At 38.9% G+C, this 21,609-nt stretch overlaps 1 long non-coding RNA gene across 1 annotated transcript in view; it reads left to right on the top strand.

The window, feature by feature from the left end:
- The window catches only part of LOC121140002, a 152,480-nt gene that overhangs the window by 1,398 nt on the left and 129,473 nt on the right, over positions 1–21,609 (top strand). Inside the window, exon 2 of the long non-coding RNA XR_005876813.1 lies at positions 161–250. This is a non-coding gene — a long non-coding RNA (uncharacterized LOC121140002). The remainder of the gene's footprint in view (positions 1–160; positions 251–21,609) is intronic.

Consider the following 21,609-nt stretch of genomic DNA (forward strand, 5'->3'; position numbering starts at 1 on the left):
AGGATAATAAAAATGACTACTCTATGACTTTAGAACACTCATATTATTTGTATTCCTTATGTGTAAAGTATAAGAATAAACAATACTTGCCATTACTTACTTAACTTATACAATTTCTGTAGAAGTCATGTGAGAATATATTTGTGTTCTATTTCAAAAGGTATGTGACATAATTGTCCCTGTGCTCACTTAACTATTGATTTGGATGAAGTTAGGAGATTAAACCCCCACAAATTTACAGACGTTTAAGGTAAGAAATTACTTTGTCTAAAAATTATTTTTAAAATTTTTTTGGTCTCTTGTGTATATGGGGGGAATGTCACCTAGAAATAATTATTTTAATAGGAGTTTGAAGTGATAGTGGATTAGTAGTAAAGAAAATAAAGATTAGCCTGTGTGTTCTGATACACCTATAATTCCAGCACTAGGGAGGCTGAGGCAGAAGGATCCTTAGTTCAGAAGTAGACTGGGCTACATGGCTAAATTGAAAGCCAGTCTGAGAAACACTGATGCCCTATATATAGAGAGAGGGGGACTGGAGAGAGCTCTTCATTGATTTCAGTCATAGAGTACCCGATGAACACTTCAGGAAGCAAAATGTCTTGCATTGCTTCTAATGTTTTCTATTGACAAAGTGAACTGACAAAAGGAAAGATATTTAAAGGCCTAAATCCATTTCCACAGAGCAGTCAGTTAGGGTGACTTTTGGAGATGATAATCAAGAATCTGGTGAACTAGTACATATTTTCTGATGTAAGTAGGCAAGAAGGGAATTTTTGAAATGTGTATATTTCCAAAAAAAGTATTCATTGTTCAGAACTAATGGTAATTAATCAGACACTTTGAAGTATTTCATAACACAGGGTCACCAGTCTTAAATATGTGGCTATTTTTCTCACCCCCAACATGTATGTGTGTGTGAGTGTGTGTGTGTGTGTGTGTATGTGTGTGTGTGTGTGTGTGTGTGTGTGTGTGTGTGTGTGTGTGTGTGTGTGTGTGTGTACATGTGCAGGTCAGAAAGCAGCATGTGCGACTTGATTGTCTCCCTCCATTATGTGGGTTCCAGTACTGAATACAGATTGTCAGGCTTGGCAGCAAGTGCATTCACCCACTGAGCCATGTTGCTATCCGTCTTTAAAATTTTTTAATTTCAAAGTTTTCATTAGGAGAGGAGGCAAATTCTCATCTGTTACAGTAAAAACGGATTAATGTAGAAAAATATGAAATGTTGCCAGGCAATGTGTTCTTATAATCCTTGCACTTGAGAATTTGAGGTAGGAGGATTAAGAGTTCAGCACCATCTTTGGCTACCCAGTGATTGTGAGACCAACCTGCCTGCATGAAAATACCTCAAAAAAAGAAGGAAGAAAACTAAGACAGCCAGCAAATGGCTCAGTGGGTAAAGGTGCTTGCCACCAAGCCTGACAACCTGAGTTCAGTCCCCAGGACTCATACAGTGAAGGGGAGAACAGACTCCCTCAAGTTGTTCTCTGACATCCACATTCTTGCCCTGGCATACACTCCCCACCCACCCACAAACACAGTAAATATATGTAAAAAAAGAATCTTAATAAAAAAGGTTTACTCGGAAGAAGCATGAGTTTCCTGGGGCTACCATAACAACTTCTAATCCAGAGGGTTTAAGAGAACAGAGTTTTTCTTTTATACACGAGAGCCAGAAATGTAAAATCAGCCTGTGGCAGAGTTTTTGCTCCCTCTCAATGCTCTGGGAGAGAATCCCTTTTACATTTTCTTTTTTGTTTTTTCAAAACAGGGTCTCTCTGTAGCTCTGGGGCCTGTCCAGGGAACTCCCTCTGTAGACCAGACTGGCCTGGAACTGACAGAGATCCTCCTGTCTCTGCCTCCCCAGTGCTGAGATTAAGGATGTATGCCACCACTGCCCAGCTTTGTTTTTTTTTCCAAAACAAGTTTTCTCTGTGTAGACCTGGCTGTACTGGTATACGAACACTCTGTATTCCAGGCTAGCCTCCAAATCAGAGATCTGCCTGCCTCAGCCTTCCAGTGCTGGGATTAAAGGTGTGTAGTACCACCACCATCACCCAGCTATCATCTTTATTGATTTATTTAATTTGGGGGGTATTTTTTAGAGACAGTGTTTCTCTGTAGCTTTGGAGGCTGTTCTGTAACTAGCTCTTGTAGACCAAGCTGGCCTGGAACTCACAAATATCTGCCTGCCTCTGTCTCCCAAGTGCTGGGATTAAAGGCGTGTACCACCATTTTATTTTTTTTTTATTTACATTGTTAATGTAAATCTACTTATTGTGGATACAGCATTCTGTTTGCCTGCCTGCCAGAAGAGGGCACCAGATGTCATTACAGATTGTTGTGAGCCTCCATGTGGTTGCTGGGAGTTGAACTCAGGACCTCTGGAAGAGCTGCCAGTGCTCTTAACCTCTGAGCCGTGTCTCCAGCCCCCATCTTTATTTTTAAATAAATCTTATTTACCATTAGTGTATGCTTGTATGTATGCGTTTGTACTTGGTGCAAGGTGTGTGTGCATGGGCCTATCTGCATGTGACCATCAGAGGCCAACTTTGTGGAGTTGGTTCTCTCCTCCCACTTTTCTGTGGGTTCCAGGGATTGAACTTATTGTCCTCTTTAAAACCACCGTTTCAGGATCATTGAGAGCACCTGCAACCAACCCTGACAGCCTGAGTTGGATCCTCAGATCCACAGGGTAGGAGAGGTGCTGACTCCTGAAAGTTGGCCTCTGACTTGAACACATGTGCCATGGTATGTGCTTGTAGGAGTACAATACATAGAAAATAAATAAAATGTAAACAGAATTAAAATCATATTTCATGAAACCAGGATATGGCTCAGTTAGTAGATTTCTCATTTAGCATGCAAAATAATCACTAAAATTTAAAATTCACCAAAAAAGAACAATCACAAATAGGAACAAGGAAAGCAAAATATTAATTATTGATCTAAAGCAGTAGTCTCTACCTATGAGTCATTATCTCTTTTGGGGGGTTGCATATCAGATATTTACATTATAATTCAAAACCAGCCAAGTTACATTTAAATAGCAACAAAATAATTTTATAGTTGTGAGGTCACCATAACATGAGACACACACACACACACACACACACACACACACACTTAAAGAATGAGAGAAAACATAATGAAATATTTTGAAGAGACAATGCAACAATATTAGAAGCCTTTGTTTAAAAATAAACTTATACCAGAGGCAGAGGCAGGCGGATCTCTGTGAGTTAGAGGCCAGCCTGGTCTACAGAGACATCCTGTCTTGAAAAATAAATAAATGAAAAAATAATAAAAATAAACTTATACACACAGGAAACTCGGTGAATTGCAATGTAATAGTGTCCACTAGTATGTTAAAAATATTGAAAATAAAAAAGCCAAAGTCTTGACAAAAACTGCTGCATCACTAATCAGAGAAAATTAAGATATAATTTCTTATTAAAAACAACAGAGACCCAGTAATAGCACTGCGTATATATTGTAACCCAAGAATGAACTCATCGAACAAAAATCCTGTATTCAGCAAAGCTAACTTTAAAAACAAAGGTGAAATGCAGATATTTCCTGATAAATAAAAACTGAAACAGTTTGTTATTAGCAGATCCACATTAGATATTTTCCCAGGTGAAAAACAACAGAATCTAGACAGCAAAATAGTTTCGTCTGTTATTCATGTGGAGTATTCCAGCACCTCGAGTGGATGCTTAAATCCAATTTCTATACAGACTATGCTCTTCCTATCTATCGATACACAGTTTATTTGCCTTTTTAGTTTGAGACAAAGTCTTCCTGAATAGCCAGGTTCAAACATTCAATCATTTCCCTTCCACCATTTGAGTTCTAGAATTATAGGCATGCTCTACCTTGAGATACAAATTTAATGTCCTCTCATAACAAGGCACTTAACATGCACCATAGCAGAAACTTTTTCACACAGAAATATTGTAGCAAAATATCACAGATTTCTTGAAGATGAATATAAGACACTTTGTTTCTTAGTCTTTCTCTTTCTCTTACCTCCTTCTCTTTCAGTACTGTGAATTAAATCTAAATCCAAGCTCCTCCAAATACTAGGAAAGTACTTTAGTGTTGATCTACATCTCTGTTGTTTGTTTTGTTTTGTTTTATTATTGTTTGATACAAAGTCTCACTAAGTTGCCTATGTAGGCCTTGGACTATCTGGGGTGTTTGCTGTTTGTTAGTTTGTATCCAGGGCTGGTTTTGAATTCACTGTGTACCTGAAGGTGACCTTGAACTTCTAAGTTTTCTGTCTGTACTTGCCAAATGCTGAGCATACCCGGAGACGGGTGCATTTGGCAAGCTTTGGAATTCCAATCTTCTACCTTGGACTCTGTAGTAGCTGAGATTACAAGCTTGCACCAACAGGCCCAGCTACAGGATTCATTCTTTTTGCATGACTTTTATTTATTTGTATTTATTAACATGTAGAGTTCAGAAGAAAACTTTACAAAGTAAGTTCAGTTTCTACATTGTGGAAGAAATCACATTCAAACCAGGCAGTGGTGGTACAAGCCTTTAATCCCAGCATTTGGGAGGCAGAGGTAGGCAGATCTCTGTGAGTTCGAGGCCAGCCTGATCTGCAGAGTGAGTTCCAGGAGAGCCAGGGCTACACACAGAGAAACCCTCTTTTGGAAACAATGAAAGAAAGAATGAAATTCAGTTAAGGCTTGTAGAACAAGTGTTTTTACTTGATGAGCCATCTCATCAGCAGTAGCTAACTGATTTAAGGGTTATCTGCTTCTTCTAACAGTGGAGTATTACCTCCCTGAGAAGAAGAAGATTACATTATTTTCAAGGAAACAAATGAAAATAGAGAGAGAAAGCATTATATTAAACCAAATGTGCCAGACACAGATAGACAAATATCACATTTTCTCTTCTGTGAAGAATCTATATTACATACATACATGTGTATGTTGATATATGTGTATACATATGGCATTAGGTAGAGGTAGGACTGTTTGTGGACTAGAAAATCAATAAGGCAAGGAATGTGAGTAAAGTACATGGTATACATACATGAAAATATTGCAGCAAAAGCCACCATTTTGTGCAGTGATTATGCACAAATACAAAAATAAACAATAGAAGGTGGGGTCAGATCAATGAGGGCATGATCTTGAAGAAAGTATCAGAACTCAGAATCCTCCCCTTCTGCTCTCTTTGCTTTCTACTCAGAGTGAGGTGAACACATTTCCTCTGCGACACACTCAAACCGTGATTTACAATGCCATCAGAGTCTCATATCCATGGAACTAAGCAACCATGCACTAAAATCTCTCAAAGCCCGAGCCAAAAAAAAAACCCTTTTCTTCTTGTTTTATCTCATACATTTTTCACAGAGGCAGAACACACATTAACACAGAACATTTTGCCAAATTCACCACCGTTTCTAATGCTTACCGCAAACGAGATTAAGGAGGGAACTTCATCGAGCCGTAGCAGGTGTCAGAGTTCATTGTGAAAAGCTGAGCACTACCCTCTTATAATCAGGAGACCAGTTTAAGGGAGAAGTTCTTCTCTTTCAGACAGGACCTCCTGTAACTCAGACTCTCCTTGAGCTTCCTATGCAGCCAAGGCTGACTTAGAACTGCTCATCCTCCAGCCTCCACTTCCCAAGGGCTGGAATTAGTAGCATGTACCACCATACTTGTTTATTTGGTGCTGGTGCTCAAACCAAGAGTCTCATGAAAACTAGGCAAATACTCAGCAAGTCCAACTACATCTGTGGCCTTTTCTCTATTCCTGTTCACCCTTGTCCCAGAGGTCTTACATGTCCAATTAGGCAAGAAAAGGAGGAAAATAAATCTGGTGTGGAAAAGAAAAAAAAGTATCTCTTTTTTTTCTCGAGATAGGGTTTTTCTGTAATGTTTTGGAAGGCTGTCCTGGAACTTGCTCTGGAGAACAGGCTGCCCTCGAGCTCACATAGATCCTCTTGCCTCTCCTGCCTCCCGAGTGCTGGGATTAAAGGCTCGTGCCACCAGTGCCCGGCAAGTCTCTCTCTCTCTCTCTCTCTCTCTCTCTCTCTCTCTCTCTCTCTCTCTCTCTCTCTCTCTCTCTCTCTCTCTCTCTGTCTGTCTTTGAGACAGGGTTTCTCTGTATTGTTTTGGAGGCTGTCCTGGGATTCACTCTGTAGACCAGGCTGGCCTCAAACTCACAGAGATCCTCCCACCTCTTCCTCCCGAGTGCTGGGATTAAAGGCGTGCCCCACCAACGCCCGACAAGTATCTCTTTTTTTAGCCTTTATGATATTAAAGAGCAAAAATCTTTTTTGGGGGGGGTTTCAAGACAGGGTTTCTCTGTGGCTTTGGAGGCTGTCCTGGAACTTGCACTTGTAGACCAGGCTGGTCCCGAAGTAAGAGATCCGCCTGCCTCTACCTCCCGAGTGCTGGGATTAAAGGTGTATACCACCACTGCCTGGCTAAGTAGCAAAAATCTTAAGGAATTTATGAAATACATTATTAGAGCAAATGAATGAGCAGGGCAAGCATGCATGATACATCACCAAGGTAAAAGGTATAGTTTTGTACCCTAGCAGTAAAGAATCTAAAATGAAAACTATTCCAATTTACAGTATCTAAAGGAATAAAATATTTGAGAATATATTTAACAAAATAAATGTAATGCTGGTGCACTAAAAACTGTAAATCAGCATTGAATGAAATTAAAGAACACCTAAAGAAATAAAAAAGCATGTCATGTCCATGGTTTGGAAGACATAATAGTAAAATGACAATACACCTGGACTAATCTACACGGCATAAAATCTGTAGCCAAATTCCAGCAGGAATTTTGGCAGAAACTACATGATTCATACATGGAGCCGAGAATAGCCAGACCATCTTGGAAAAAAGGATAAATTAGGAAGACTCACACTTCCGATGCTCAATCCTTACTAATAGAAGCAACTATCAGGAGGAGTCTATGATACTGACATAAAAGTGCTTATAAACATCAATGGAATAGAATTGAGAATTGAAACTAATAAGCCCATAGATCTGCTATCAGTTGTTGACACTGGTACTCAGACAGTACAGTGTAGGAACCAAAGCAAGTATTGGATATTCATATGCAGAAAAATCAGTGTAGTCACTTCAGTGTAGTAATACCTACAAAAATTAGCTCATATTTGTTCCAGGTTCTAAAGTTTAAAACTATGCGATTTCTGAAGAAAATGTATATACCAATATTTGTTACTTTATATTAAACAAGTGTTTCTTAGTTGTGATACCTACAACACAAGTTTAACAAAAGGATATAAGGTAGGCTTTGTGAGAGTGAAACATGTTTGTACAATAAAGAACATTATTAAGAAAGTTGTGGTCAGGCCAGTCAGTGGTGGCTCACACCTTTAATCCCAGCACTCTGGAGGCAAAGTTAGGCAGACCTCTCTGAGTTTGAGACCAACCTGGTCTGCATTTAAAATTCCAGATTCCCCGTCTGAAAGAGAGAGGAGAGAGAGAGAGAGAGAGAGAGAGAGAGAGAGAGAGAGAGAGAGAGAGAGAGAGAGAGAGAGTCCAATGAAAAGGAGAAAATAGTTGTAAATTATATGTAGTAAGGATCTACCTACCACAATATATAGAGACAACACAAACGTATATCATTAAAAAATGCAAATTGAAACCATAATATGACAGCACCTTCCTTCTATCCAGTAGGATGGATATAAATCTAGTGGTGAATATGTAGAGTTACTGGTACTCTTTTTCTCTCTTTTTTTCTTTTTGTTTTGTTTTGTTTTTCAAGACAAGCTTTCTCTGTGTAGCTTTGGAGCTTGTCCTGGAATTCTTTCTGTAGACCAGGCTGGCCTCGAACTCACAGAGATCTGCCTGCCTCTGCCTCCCGACTGCTGGGATTAAAGGTGTGCACTACCACTGCCTGCTGAGTTACTGGTACTCTTATATGGTGCTTGTGGAAACAATTTGGCAGTTCCTCAAAAACTTAAACACTGTCGCTGTATACCCCAAAGAATGGAAAAATCAGTACAATAAAAGTTGTACCCAAGAGGCAGGCGGATCTCTGAGTTCAAAACCAACCTGGTCTACAAAGAGAGTTCTTGAAAAGCCAGGGCTACACAGAGAAACTCTGTCTCAAAAAACTTGGAAAAATATCTTAAATATTATAGCTGGGCAGTAGTGGAGCACACTTTTAATCCCAGTGCTGGGGAGGCAGAAGCTAGTAAATCTCTGAGTTCAAGGCCAGCCAGGCCTACGGAGCCAGTTCCAGGATGACCAGAGCTATGCAGAAAGACCCGATATAAAAAATGTGCATTAAAAGTTCATAGCATCCAAAACAACAGCAAAAGAAGCTGTTGCAATGGCATATGTTTGTAATGTCAGCATTTAGGAAATGGAGGCAAGAGAATCATTTCAGTGCTATGCTCAGCTACACAGAGAATTCAAGGCCAGCCTGAATTTCAGGAAAAAAAAACCGCAGTTCACAATATTATTTCTATAAATTCCATAATAGAAACAATACAGTGCCGATCAACTTATGAATGAATAAACAAGATATGCTATACTTATCAAAGTGGGTATTCTAACAAAAAGGAACAAAGTAAGGACACATGCTCTCTCTTTCTCTGAATGGATCTTGAAAATACTATGTTGAAGCCGGGCGTTGGTGGAGCACGCCTTTAATCCCAGCACTCCTGAGGCAGAGGCAGGAGAATCTCTGTGAGGTCGAGGCCAGCCTGGTCTACAGAGCAAGTTCCAGACAGCCTCCAAAAACAATACAGAGAAACCCTGACTTGAAAAACCAAATATACACACGGACTTTGGACTCCCATAGAACAATGTGAGGTGCACTCTCACCCTGAACTCTTGGGGAAGGGTCTAGGCCCTGCCCTATATGAAATGACAGACTATGGACACCCCCATGGAGGGCCTCACCCTCCCTGGGGGAATGAGGGGATAACGGGGGGGGGGGGGGTTGGGGGAGGGCACGGGAGGAGGGGAGGGAAAGCGAGAGGGACCTGGAACTGACTTGTGAAGCAACCTTGTTTCTTATCTAAATTTAAACTGGAAAATAAAATAAAATAAAAAAAGAAAAACCAAAAAAAAAGAGAAAAAAGAAAATACTATGTTGAATGAAAGAAGCTAATGAGAAAAGAGGTCACATGTGGTGTGACTGTGTGAAATGTGACGAACAGGTGGAACTATGGAGGCACAAAGAAGAGTTTTAGTTCCACTGATGTAGAGAAGTGGAGCCAGGGGGTGTGCTTGCATGTATCACATTGTGGGGATGGCCGAACAACTTTGTAGGTATATAGAAAGCCATCTAAGTGAACAGTTTTCATTAGTGTGTGGGTGCTGTGGGTATTCATGTGTATAGGTGTGGGTACCCTCATCCATGTGTGGGGGTCAGAGGACACCTTTGCGGAGTCACTGCTTCCTTTCACCTTTCCGTGGATTCCAGAGATCAAAGTCAGATCACCCAGATTGAGTGGCAAGCCTTATTCACTGGACCATCTTGCTGGCCTTAAATTCACATTTTAAAAAAGTGAACTTGAGGTGGAGATGTATCTCAATGGTTAAAATACTTCTCTACCTCTCAAAAGGCCGTGGATTCATTACCCAATGGTGAAATTTATGGTATGTAAATTATGTCTCAAGTGGGGTCTTAAAAAGTATGTGGTGCTTTGAATAAAGACAAACTAATAAAATCAGATTTTCTTTAAAGTTAATTAAAAAGGTGTTTGGTTAATAAATTTAATTATGATCGTAGTATGTTCTTAACATTTTTTCCTAGTGGAGCTGTAATTGAATATTTCGCAACCAAATAGTATTCTGACTGTTTCTTTTAACCTTGGCTTGCACTTTTCTCCTTCATTTCCTTACACATTTTACTTGCAAAGGAAACAGTAAGCGGTTAGGATATATATCAGTGTTAAGGGCCTTGGTCATCATGTGCTGAACTCTTGATTTGATCATCACATATATAGAATTTATTAAGCTTCTTAATACTTGTAGAAAATATCACTGCTTGTACTCTTTACAATTGCTTTAACTTCGTATTCTACATTTGAATTTTCTACTCCTCTTTGTTTTCACTAATGAAGTATCATTTATCATGTGAGGTATTATTTTTTGTCTGTTTTTCTTTTAAAAATTCTTTCAGACAGGTCTCACTGTGCAGCTATAGCTAGCCTGAAACTCTGTGTCTGAACCTGACTAGTTCCCAATGCAGAGATCTGCCTGCCTCTACCTCCCAAGCATGTTATTTGTGTTTCCTTCCTTTAAAATTCTACTAATTTTAATATTCCTTTCTGCAGTGTGAAAAAATTCTTTATCATAAACCATCATATAGCTATATCTATCTGTCATCTATTATTTTCAATTGAAACTATTTGGTTGCATGAAAATATGTTTAGTACTGTTTATTAATCATTTATTTCATCTGTGAATTGTCAGAATTGCTTACTTCCATCTTATCAATTTGTTATGTATATATGACTATAAACACGTTTTGTGCATGTGTTCTGCAAGGGTATTTCCAATTCTATTTTGCTCTTTGCTCTTTGGTTATTGTTAATTTATTTGCTTATTTTGAGACAGGGTTTTGCAGCTTAAGGTCCAGTCTCTAAGCCACCATTCTTCTGTTTAGGTCCGCAAGTACTGAGACTACTGACAGTACTAATAATGCCTAGCTTGTTTTGAAAATTGGATTTGCTTCGTTTATAATGGTGGAGAGTTTACAGTCCATCTTCCCATTTTCCTTTTGATTTATTTTCCCTTTGTGATGGCTAATCCTGGTTGTCACCCTGTTTGTTTGTTTTGGTTATTCCTTACTTGGGAACAAATTATATAGTGTTGTTACACAATTAAATAGTCACAGTTTGAGGATTTAGTCATTAATATTAAAATTTAAAACTATGAATTTAATGGACCGTGTGTGTGTGTGTGTGTGTGTGTGTGTGTGTGTGTGTGTGTGTGCATATGTGTGTACAAGTATACATGAATGCTTGTGGAGACCAGAGGTTGACATCAAGTGTCTTCTTTGTCACTATCCATTGTATTTATTTTCTTTCTTTCTTTCTTTTTTGGTTTTATGAGACAGGGTTTCTCTGTATTGTTTTGGAGGCTGTCGGTCCAGCCTGGCCTCGAACTCACAGAGATCCGCCTGCCTCTGCCTCCCGAGTGCTGGGATTAAAGGCGTGCGCCACCACCACCCGGCCTTGTATTTATTTTCTTAATTAGTCTTTTTTTCATTTTTCAAATTCATGGCCTCTTTTTACTTAATTGTTGTTTTGTCCATATATAGAGAGAAATTATATATACCCAGTATCTATTTATTCCTAAATGTATGAATGCAACCTATGTGGTTCATATAATTTTATGTTTTTTTTAATTTATTTATTTATTAATACAACACCCTGCTTCCATGTGTCCCTGCACACTAGAAGAGCGCACCAGATCTCATTACAGATGGTTGTGAGCCACCATGTGGTTGCTGGGAATTGAACTCAGGACCTCTGGAAGAGCAGTCAGTGCTCTTATCCTCTGAGCTATCTCTCCAGCCCTAATTTTATGTTTTTTTAACTCAAAGCTACCACTTGGTATTATTTTTTTGAAGTGAGGTCTCTCGTAAGACCTGCAGGTCATACATTTGGCGAGACAGAACAATGAGCTCCTGGGATCTGACTGTTACTGCCCACCTCTATCCCTGATGTGCACCGCCACACCTGGCTTTTCTATGGGTACTGAGGATCAAACAGAGGTCTTCATGCTTGAGCAGTGAGTGAGCAGTCTACCTACTGAGCCATCTTCCTTTCCCCCTTATTAACTGTACAAACAGTACCAGTCTTGGTAAATTCATATTCATATCCAAAAAATTAGCCACCTTGATTTTGATTAATTGATCTTAAACAATTCTGCTTTTTTTGTTGTTGTTGAATTTCTGTATGTGCTTTATATCTATAAAACACAGGTTAATCCTACTAATGTACTATAGAAATTTTAACATACAGAATAATATGGAATTCAGGATTCTGTGGCAATAATTACTCTGTATATACCAATTCATGAAATACATCCCATAGTGGATTCTAAGGAATTCAATCATTCAATACCTGTCACAATCCATCCTTGTCTCAGCTTTCTAATTAATAAATACAATACTTTTTAGTTAACTTTAAAGTTCATCAAAGTCCACATTACTTATTCAGTTTAGTTTTGTTTGTGAGACATGGACTTATCCTATATCTCATCCAAGACTGATATGCTACACCATAGCTCAGGTAGGCCTTAAATTTATAGCAATCCTCCTGCCTCAGCTTTCCAAGAACTATGATTTGAAGAGTGAAACCACCACACCCAGCTTGTTTTGTATTTTTAAGCACTGTAATTGAAGTCACCTGCTCCTCAAATACCCACTCTTTCTTTAAAATACAAACTAAAATTGCCCTAAGAATGTCTGATGTGCATTTCTTACCTAACTAAGAAGCGAGCTTTCCACTTGAGCTAACATCAAAGTGCATTTTTATTGCTGCCCTTTGAAATTCTGATGAGCTCACTACTAGTTCTACTTCTCTCAAAGCAGCTCTTTCTCAGTTTGATAGAATAAGACTATGAGAGTCAGAAAAAACATTGTTCTAATCTTGGTTCTTTCATTGACTGTGACACTAGGGGAAATCACACAATTGTTTAGAGCTTTTATAGAGTCTGTACAATGGATGGACTTGCTCTACATCTAAAATTCTATGGCTATAATCTCTACTTCTATGTCGTCCTTCCTTCAATTTCAAATTTCAACATCTATTCAATACACATGCAAGTATTGTCTCCGATTTTCTTCAAAACGCAAATATTCATCTACCACATCCCCATTCCTTTTGGATCTCAGTTCTCCCAGATACTGTCTTTTTCTCCTTTGTAAGATGTTTTGTAGAGACGCTGGTTCTTTGGTGACAAAATATACCTTATCTTAAAATCTGTTTTTCACGGAGCACTGTCTTGCTCTTGCTCTCACATGCAGGCACCCGGTTCTCAGCAATCTTTCTCACTGAACACATGACTTGTAAATCCTGCAAAACCACTTGGATTCCTCAGGATCCAGCTTGAGCAGCATGGACAGGAGTCCTGGAGAAGTCACATGTGGCCTCCCAAATACCTAATCCTGCAACCTTAGGCAGTGCCTACCTCCAGCATCTTCCTTTGATCTCACACCCCCTCTTCTCTTAAGATATTCAAGTGAGATACCTACCATTCCATCTGAAAAACCCTTAGGCACCCACCCTAGGAGGAGATTCTGTGATAAGATTACCTTGGTGCACTTCAGCAAGGTCTTGATTTCAGTCCTAGGCTGTGGTGAAATGGGGATTATCTTTCTTGGATGCCTTTCTGCTATTTCTTCATTTTTTTTTGTTTTTGTTTTTTGAGACAGGTTTCTCTGTATTGTTTTGGAGGCTGTCCTGGAACTTGCTTTGTAGACCAGGCTGGCCTCGACCTCACAGAGATCCTCCTGCCTCTGCCTCCGGAGTGCTGGGATTAAAGGCATGCGCCACCAACCCGGCTATTTCTTCATTCTTGAAAAACTTTCTTACTTATTTCTTGCCAATCCTTTATTATTCCCCCTGTCTCATACATTACATTTTAATTTGTGCTGGCTATTGGTAGAGCGTTGTACATGCTAGACAACCTCTTTATCCTTGAGCTATATCCGCAGCCCAGAACATTCTTTTACTTATATTTACTGTCAAATTATTATGTAGTTTCTATTTCTAAATTCAAAATATATTGATACAGGTATGTCTACTTCTTTTCAGATTAATTCCCCCCTTAACTGTGCAAATCACGCATATTTCTGTACTGCTACTGAAAAAGGTTATGTAATTCAACAACTTCCCTCCTGTTTTTGTTGCTTGGGAAAAAAAAACTTGAAACTCCCCCACAAGTTTCCATATTACTACAATGCTTTGTTCAGTTTTCAGAATCTCTAAATGTTCTTTATATGTTTCTTTATCTCTGCTTTCTGCTCACACTGTTTAACCTGCTTTACTAAAGCCTGGATGTTTTCAACTTTAGAGTTCCTCTGTTTTTCTTCCCTAGGTAATTCATATTCTATTGACTTTAGCTCCCTTCTTTGATCTAATGAAATACAATATATCTGCAGTTATAATACCACCTCTAAACTTAGTTCTGTATTATCCTTTTGTTTAGATTTATTTTTATTATTTTTAATTTCTGTATGTTTATGTGTCTATATGTGTGTATATGCACATGTGTGCAGTGTCCACAGTGGTTACAGATTTTGGATGCCACTAGAACTGGAATTACCGGTGGCTGTGACCTGCCAGATGTGGGTGCTGAAAATTAAACACAGGTCCTATGAAAGAGCAGTAGGTGCTCTTAATTCCTGACTCATCTATCCAGCCCCCATCATTTTTTGGGGTGGTTCTAGATGGGGTTTCTCTGTAGCTTTGGAGTCTGTCCTGGAGCTTGATCTGTAGACCAGGCTGGCCTTGAACTCACAGAGATCCACCTGCCTCTGCCTCCCGAGTGCTGGGATTAAAGGCATGTGCCACCACTGTCCAGCCCCATCGTTCTTTTTTATTATTATTTCAACACATGCTGAATACTTTCTATAGCCAAGCAGGGTGATAATGAAATAAAAAGGTGAACAAAACACATGTTTTGTATATGGCAAACTTATTGATAATTAAAAACTATTGTACAGTGTGGTAAGTGCTGTAGTTGAAGTAGATTGTATTATGAGAGTGTAAAAACTAGTAATCTAACTTTGGAGGAGGGCAGGGAGTACATCCCGAAGAATGTAAAATTTAAATATAGACTTGAAGCTTTGATGGATGAGTAGAAGTTAACCAACTGAAGATAAATGGAATGGGAGGACAAGCTTGAAAAGACAGTTCCAGACAAAAGGAGTCAACATGTACAAAGGCCTACAAGTCACCAAGAACATGCTGTTTTGGGGAAACTGCACTTGTTTCAGATCATAAAGTACCAGATCAGTAGCTGGAGTTAAGGGAAAGGTGATAAAACACAAGTTGAAGCAAGATCTCCAAAGTTTTCACATTTTAGTCATTTTTACTCAGGAAAAAGATTGTTTCTTTCTTTTTTTTTTTGGTGTTTCGAGACAGGGTTTCTCTGTGTAGCTTTTGAGCCTATGTTGGCACTCACTCTGTAGACCAGGCTGGCCTTCAACTCACAGAGATCTGCCTGCCTCTGCCTCCCGAGTGCTGGGATTAAAGGTGTGTGCCACCAACACCCTGCTTGAAAAAAATTTTTATAGATTCTGATTATGGTTTCCTCTCTCTCAACCCCTCCCTGATCTTCCATATTCCCACCCAACTCTATACTCTTTCTTTTCCTCTTAAAAAAACAAGAAAAACACAAACAGAAAAGAAACAAACAAACAAACAAAAATTCCCAAGCCAGGCATTGGTTTGGTGGTGCATGCCTTTAATCCCAGCACACAGGAGGCAGAGGCAGGCGGATCTCTGTGAGGTCGAGGCCAGCCTGGTCTACTGAGCGAGTTCCAGGACAGGCTCCAAAACAATACAAAGAAACTCTGTCTCAAAAAAACCAAAAAAAAAAAAAGAATGAAGAAATAGCAGAAAGGCACCCAAGAAAGATAATCCCCATTTCACCACAGCCTAGGACTGAAATCAAGATCTTGCTGAAGTGCACCAAGGTAATCTTAGTGGACAGTTTCCTCGTAGTCATTCGTGCCCCTCAGGCTCTTACAATCTTTCCACCTCCTCTTCCACGTTGAGCCCCGAGAGGAGGGGTTTGATGAGGACATCCCATTTGGTCCTGAGTCCTCCAAAGTCTTTCACTGTGTATAGATTGTCTAGTTATGGGTCTCTGTGTTACCTACCATCTACTGCAAGAAGAAACTTCTCTTATGATGGATGGCTGTGTGAGGCATTTTCTGTGGGTATAGCCGAATGTCATTTTGGAGTCATTTTATTGCTATGTTTCTTTAACAGAAGTTTTTGGCTTCTTTTTTGATATTTCTCCAACTTCAAATTTACTATTTATGAGTTAGCAAATAGTGAATAAAACACATTTAGAACTGAGTTCAAACATACAGCAAACAAAATAAAGCATAGCCCTGCCATCACATACTTTAATATTATTCCTTTCTTTACAGTTCTGAACTTCTGGTCTTTTGCTTTTCTATACCACTTTATAAGTCATATCGTTTTCTAATTTATTTTCACAATTTATTTTATTTTTAATTATATATATGCATGTGAATGTAGGTTCCTAGGGAGGCCAGAATATCCCTTGGCACTAGAAATGCAAATAGTTTTGAGCTACCCAATGTGGGTTCTGGGAATTGAACTCAGGTCCTTCTGCAGGAGTGGTATGGTGGTTTGAATAAAAATAACCCCTATAGGCTCATAGGGAATGTCACCACTAGAGGCATGCTCTTGTTGGAGTAGATGTAGCCTTTTTGGAGGAAGTGTGTCATTGGAGGTGGGTTTCCAGGTTTCAGAAGCTGAAGCCAGGCCCAATGTTGTTCTTTCTTCCAGCTGTCTGCTGATACAGATGTAGAACTCCCACCTACCTCTCTAGCACCATGTCTGCCTGCATGTCAACATGCTCCCCATCGCGATGATAATAGACTGACCCTCTGAAACTGTAAACAAGCCACCCCAATTAAATCTTCTTGTTATGAGAGTTGCAGTAGTCATAGTGTCTCTTCATAGCAGTAGAATCTAAGATGAGCCGTACATGCTCTTAATCACTGAGCATGAGTCACATACATTTATGCTCACTTTTTTCTAATGTCACTACCATTTTAATCCTTTGTCATTATCTGTGTTGTCCCTACACTGAAACAACAAACTTTATCCTCTCTAACAACTCAATTTTGTATTTGATTTCATGTCTGCCCTTTAAGAAAACTTTGCTGATCTCTTTTCAGTATTATAGCCATACTGACTTTTTCTTTTCTTCCTCATATATAATTAGTCATTGTTTTAAAAGATTTTATTATGTTTAATTATACACACATATGCATGCACACATAAGTTTAGGTACCCGTGGAAGCCAGAGATACTGACAGATTCCCATGAGCTGAGTTATGATGGTCTTCAGATGCCCATTGTAGGTTCTGGGCATAGAACCCAAGTACTCTAAAAACAGTGGTTCTCAATCCATCGGTCACAACCCCCATTGGTCACAGATTTTGAATATCAGATATCCTGTATATCAGATAGTACAGGTATGAAGTAGCAGTGAAACAATTTTATGGTTGGTGTTACCACAACATGAGGAATTGTATTAAAGTGTCACAGCATTAGGAAGGTTGAGAACCACTTTTCTATAGCTGAGTCATATCTGCAGACCAGTCATTAGGTTTATTTAGCCATATACTATTGTGAATTGTACACTAATGAAAATTCACATATTAACCTATTTATTCAGTACTTTCAGTTGCCGGATGTTGTAAACAAGATAGGGTGAACAAGATAGATAGGATTTTTTAGTCTTAGGTTTTGTGATATAGTAGAGGCCCCTGAAAACATTGTTGTTTCAGATTTCACCTATGGTCTTGTGCATGCTAGATGAGCTTTTTCAGTGAGACTATAAGCTCTTTCAGGTGAACAGTGAAATCTAAAGCTTTATAATATGCTTGCTTCTATTTAGAATAACAAGAAATGGGGAAAACAATCAAGATGAACTTGTAGGAAGACTGACATACCAGCCAGTTTCTTACAAATGTTCCCATGTGCTGTGGACACATTTTGTAGCAAATAAGATATTTCTCTAGGACATAATATACTTTGATCTGTAATACTTATCAGAAGAACACTTATATTTGTTAATGGTTTATCAATATAAATATTTGATATGCTTATAAAGTAAACATATATTTGATATTTCCTGACAAACTGTAACTTCTGAATATGAATCCAGAGCTTCTCATCACTACTGGCATTCCAGGTCATATAATTCTCATAATTCTTTGTGGTTTTTATATATGTTAGTTAGGAGCTATCATATGCATAGGAGAATATTTTGTAGCATCCTTATCTTCCTTCCACTAGATATGAAACAAAACTGTTCCCAGCTTGAGGTCAATAATGGCCTCAGATATTATTAGTGTACTCAAGCTATTTGTTTAAACTCATGCAATGGGTGACTGTGGTGGTTTGAAAGAAAATGGTCCCCAAAGGGTGAGTCAGGCTTTGAGTTCTCTTTTGCTCAAGAAATGCAGTGTGACACTCTGAAAATTTCCTGTTACCTTCTGATCAAGTTGTAGTCACCACCATGTCTGCCTGCATACCACCATCCCCACCCCCACCCCTGCCATGATGATAATGGACTAAACTTCTGAACTATAAGCTGCCACCTCAATTAGATGTTTTCTTTATAAGAGTTGCCATGGTCATAGTGTCTTTTCACAGCAATTGAAACCCTAAGACAGTGTTTATGTATGGATTTCAAATTCATTCTGACATCAAAATCACTTTCTATTAATTACACCAACTTACCTTTCTTTCATATCAATAATTCTTCAAGAGGAATCAGTTATAAAGCTAATTGTATTACCAGCAGGATGTAATGTGTCAAAAACTTTCCATTCTTACTTTGGTTAAACTGTTAGAAACTTTACTTTGTGAACCATAATTTTACTTTTTCACCTTTATCTTAAGGGACGGTGTAGGGGAAGAGGACAGGGTATGTATGCCATGTCACATCTCTGGAGGTTAGAGGACAACATTTGCAAATCAGTTCTGTCCTTCCACAGTGTGGGTCCCAGAGACAGCTCTGAGCATCAAGTTTGATGATAAACATCTTTACATGGTGGCCATCTCTCCAGCCCAACAATCAGCTCACTTTTTATGCTAATGATATAACTTTTCCAGAACTCATCAGTTACTGAACACAAATGTTGCTAAACTAGTCACAAGTTGGTTGCCTTATGACGGCTGAGGAAGGACAATTGCCACAAATTCACAGACGAGATTGATTTCTCTTACCTGCAGATAAACAGTGGTGTTAAGAGGATAAACATGTAGTGACTATGTAGTTAACAACTCAGGTTTTAGTGACCTTGCTGATCTTTTGCATAGTCAAAATAAGGTTTGTTTTCATGAAACAACCTAAAGAATCATGTTCTAGTATAACTGCAATTCCGAGAATCACAAGAGTCCAGCGATTTAACTCCTGATTCTATCATTAATGTAACAACACTAAGAAAGTTGTTTCTGTAATTTGCCTCATGTTCCCTTCCTAATGATGCAGGTAGCGGAACCCAGGATTTCTAAGGCCCTTTCAGCTCTGATATTGTACACAGATCTGTACTGTAGAAAACCCCTTGGGAAGAATAGAAACAAAAGCTGAGCATAGCAGCATATACCTGTAAGCATAGCATTGGGAGATTAAAGCAGCAGAATCAAGAGTTCAGTCATCCTCCATTACACAGAGTTAAAGCTTAGTCTGGGCTACGTGAGACCATTTCTTTAAAAAAAGAAATTAAAAATTAAACATTGTATATGTATTATTAAGGCTCCATTTTGTATATGTGTGGGGTTTGCTAAAGATCATTCTCAGTGCTGCAAAGATCATTCTCAGTGCTGCCGGCTACATACTAGGTAGACACATTGCCAACTCAATTTGTTACTTTATGTAAAAACTAATTGGTAGTTGAATAAGGAAGGAACTTAAAAACTGTATATAATCTTACAACTTGTTATTTGAGGATGGTTACTTAATATTTAAATTTTTTTGAGGCACAGTTTCACAATGTAACACATTACTGACCTAATGTTTAGCCCAACCTGGCCTGGAACTTGTGATCTCTCTGCTTCAATTTCCTAAGACCTGGGATTATAGTCATGATACATCATACCTAGCTGATTGTTTCTAATTTAATTTCACTTTTTATTTTTGCTTAGGAATTTTTTTCTTAAATTTCCTCTAGATGGTGCTCCATAATAAAAAATCATTTTTGTAATCTAGAAGCTATCAGAAAATATATTGAGCCAAGAGATACACCCACTGTATTCCAAAATCTATATTATATTTCATCTATACCATAATTTATATGATCCTAATATGAAACACTTATATTTCCTGCATTTCACAAGGTTATTTAATATAGCACAAACTACCATCTGCATGGACTACTACCATCTGTTACACTATGTACCAGTTCCATTTCTCGTGTCTCTTTATACAGCAGTTAATTGGAATTAGAAATGCAGCATCCTATTGATCTGCTATGTGATGTGTTTCACTCATAGAATAAAGGTTTTAAGAGCATGGAACATTTTAAGGGAGGTGTGGTGGTTTGAGTAGGAATGACCACCATAGACTCATGTGTTTGAATGCTTGGCTTATAAGGAGTGGCACTATTCCTCCTTGTTAGAGGAAGTTTGTCACTAATGTGACCTTGTTGGAGGAAGTGTATCAGTGTGGGGACAGGCTTCACAGTCTCATATTCTCAAGCTATGATCAGTGGAACATAGTTTGCTTTCTGTTGCCTGTAGATCAAGATGTAGAACTCTCAGCTCCATCTCCAGCACCATGTCTGCCTGCACACTACCATGCTTCCCACCATGATGATAGTGGGCTAAACCTCTGAAACTGTAAGCCAGCCCCAAATCATGCTGCTATGAACATCAACCTAGATGGCCCTCAACTGAAGAATGGATAAAGAAAATGTGGCACATTTACATAATGGAGTATTAGTTAGCTGTAAGAAACAATGTCATCATGAAATTTGCAGGTAAATAGATGGAACTAGAAAAAAATCATCCTGATTGAGATAAACCAAATTCAGAAAATAAAACATATTATGTACTCACTCATAAGTGGATATTAGTTGTAAAGCAAGGGATAACCAGACTACAATCCACAGTTTCAAAGAAGCTAGGTAACAAGGAGGACCCTAAGAGGGACACATGGATGTCTCTGAGTAGGGAAATTAGATGAGATCTACAGGGTAAACTGGGTGTGGGGAGCGGTAAAGGGGAGGGAAGTAGGGGTGAATACATGAGGGAATGGAATGGTTGAGGGGGGAAAGGACAGAGTAGAAGAGCAATGAAAGAGATATCTTAATAGAGAGAACCACTGTGAGTTAGGGAGAAACATGGTGCTAAGGTAATTCTCAAGAATTCACAAGGATGACCCCTAAGACTTCTAGCAGTAGTGAAGAGGATGCCCAAACTGGCCTCTCCCTGTATTCAGATTGGTGAATACCCCAACTATCATCATAGATCCTTCATCAAGTAATTGATGGAACCAAAGGCAGAGATCCACAACCAATCACCAGAACAAGCTCCGGGAATCCAGTTGAAGAGAGGAGGAGGGAATATATGAGCAAGGGAGGTCAAGATCATGATGGAGAAATCCGTACAGGCAGCTGAACCAAGCTTGTGGAAATGCATGAACTATATACTGAAGCTGTGGAGACTCCAGGGGACTGACCTAGGCACTCTGTATGTGGGGAACAGTTGTGAAGCTTGGACTATCTGAGGGGCCTCTGGCAGTAGGACCAAGACCTAACCCTGGTGCGTGAGCTAGTTTGATAGAGCCATTCCCTGTGATGGGATGCCATGCTCAGCCTTAATGCATGGGAGAAAGACTTGGT

Source organism: Mesocricetus auratus, unplaced genomic scaffold (assembly GCF_017639785.1).
Source record: "Mesocricetus auratus isolate SY011 unplaced genomic scaffold, BCM_Maur_2.0 Super-Scaffold_100003, whole genome shotgun sequence".
Classification (NCBI taxonomy): domain Eukaryota; kingdom Metazoa; phylum Chordata; class Mammalia; order Rodentia; family Cricetidae; genus Mesocricetus; species Mesocricetus auratus.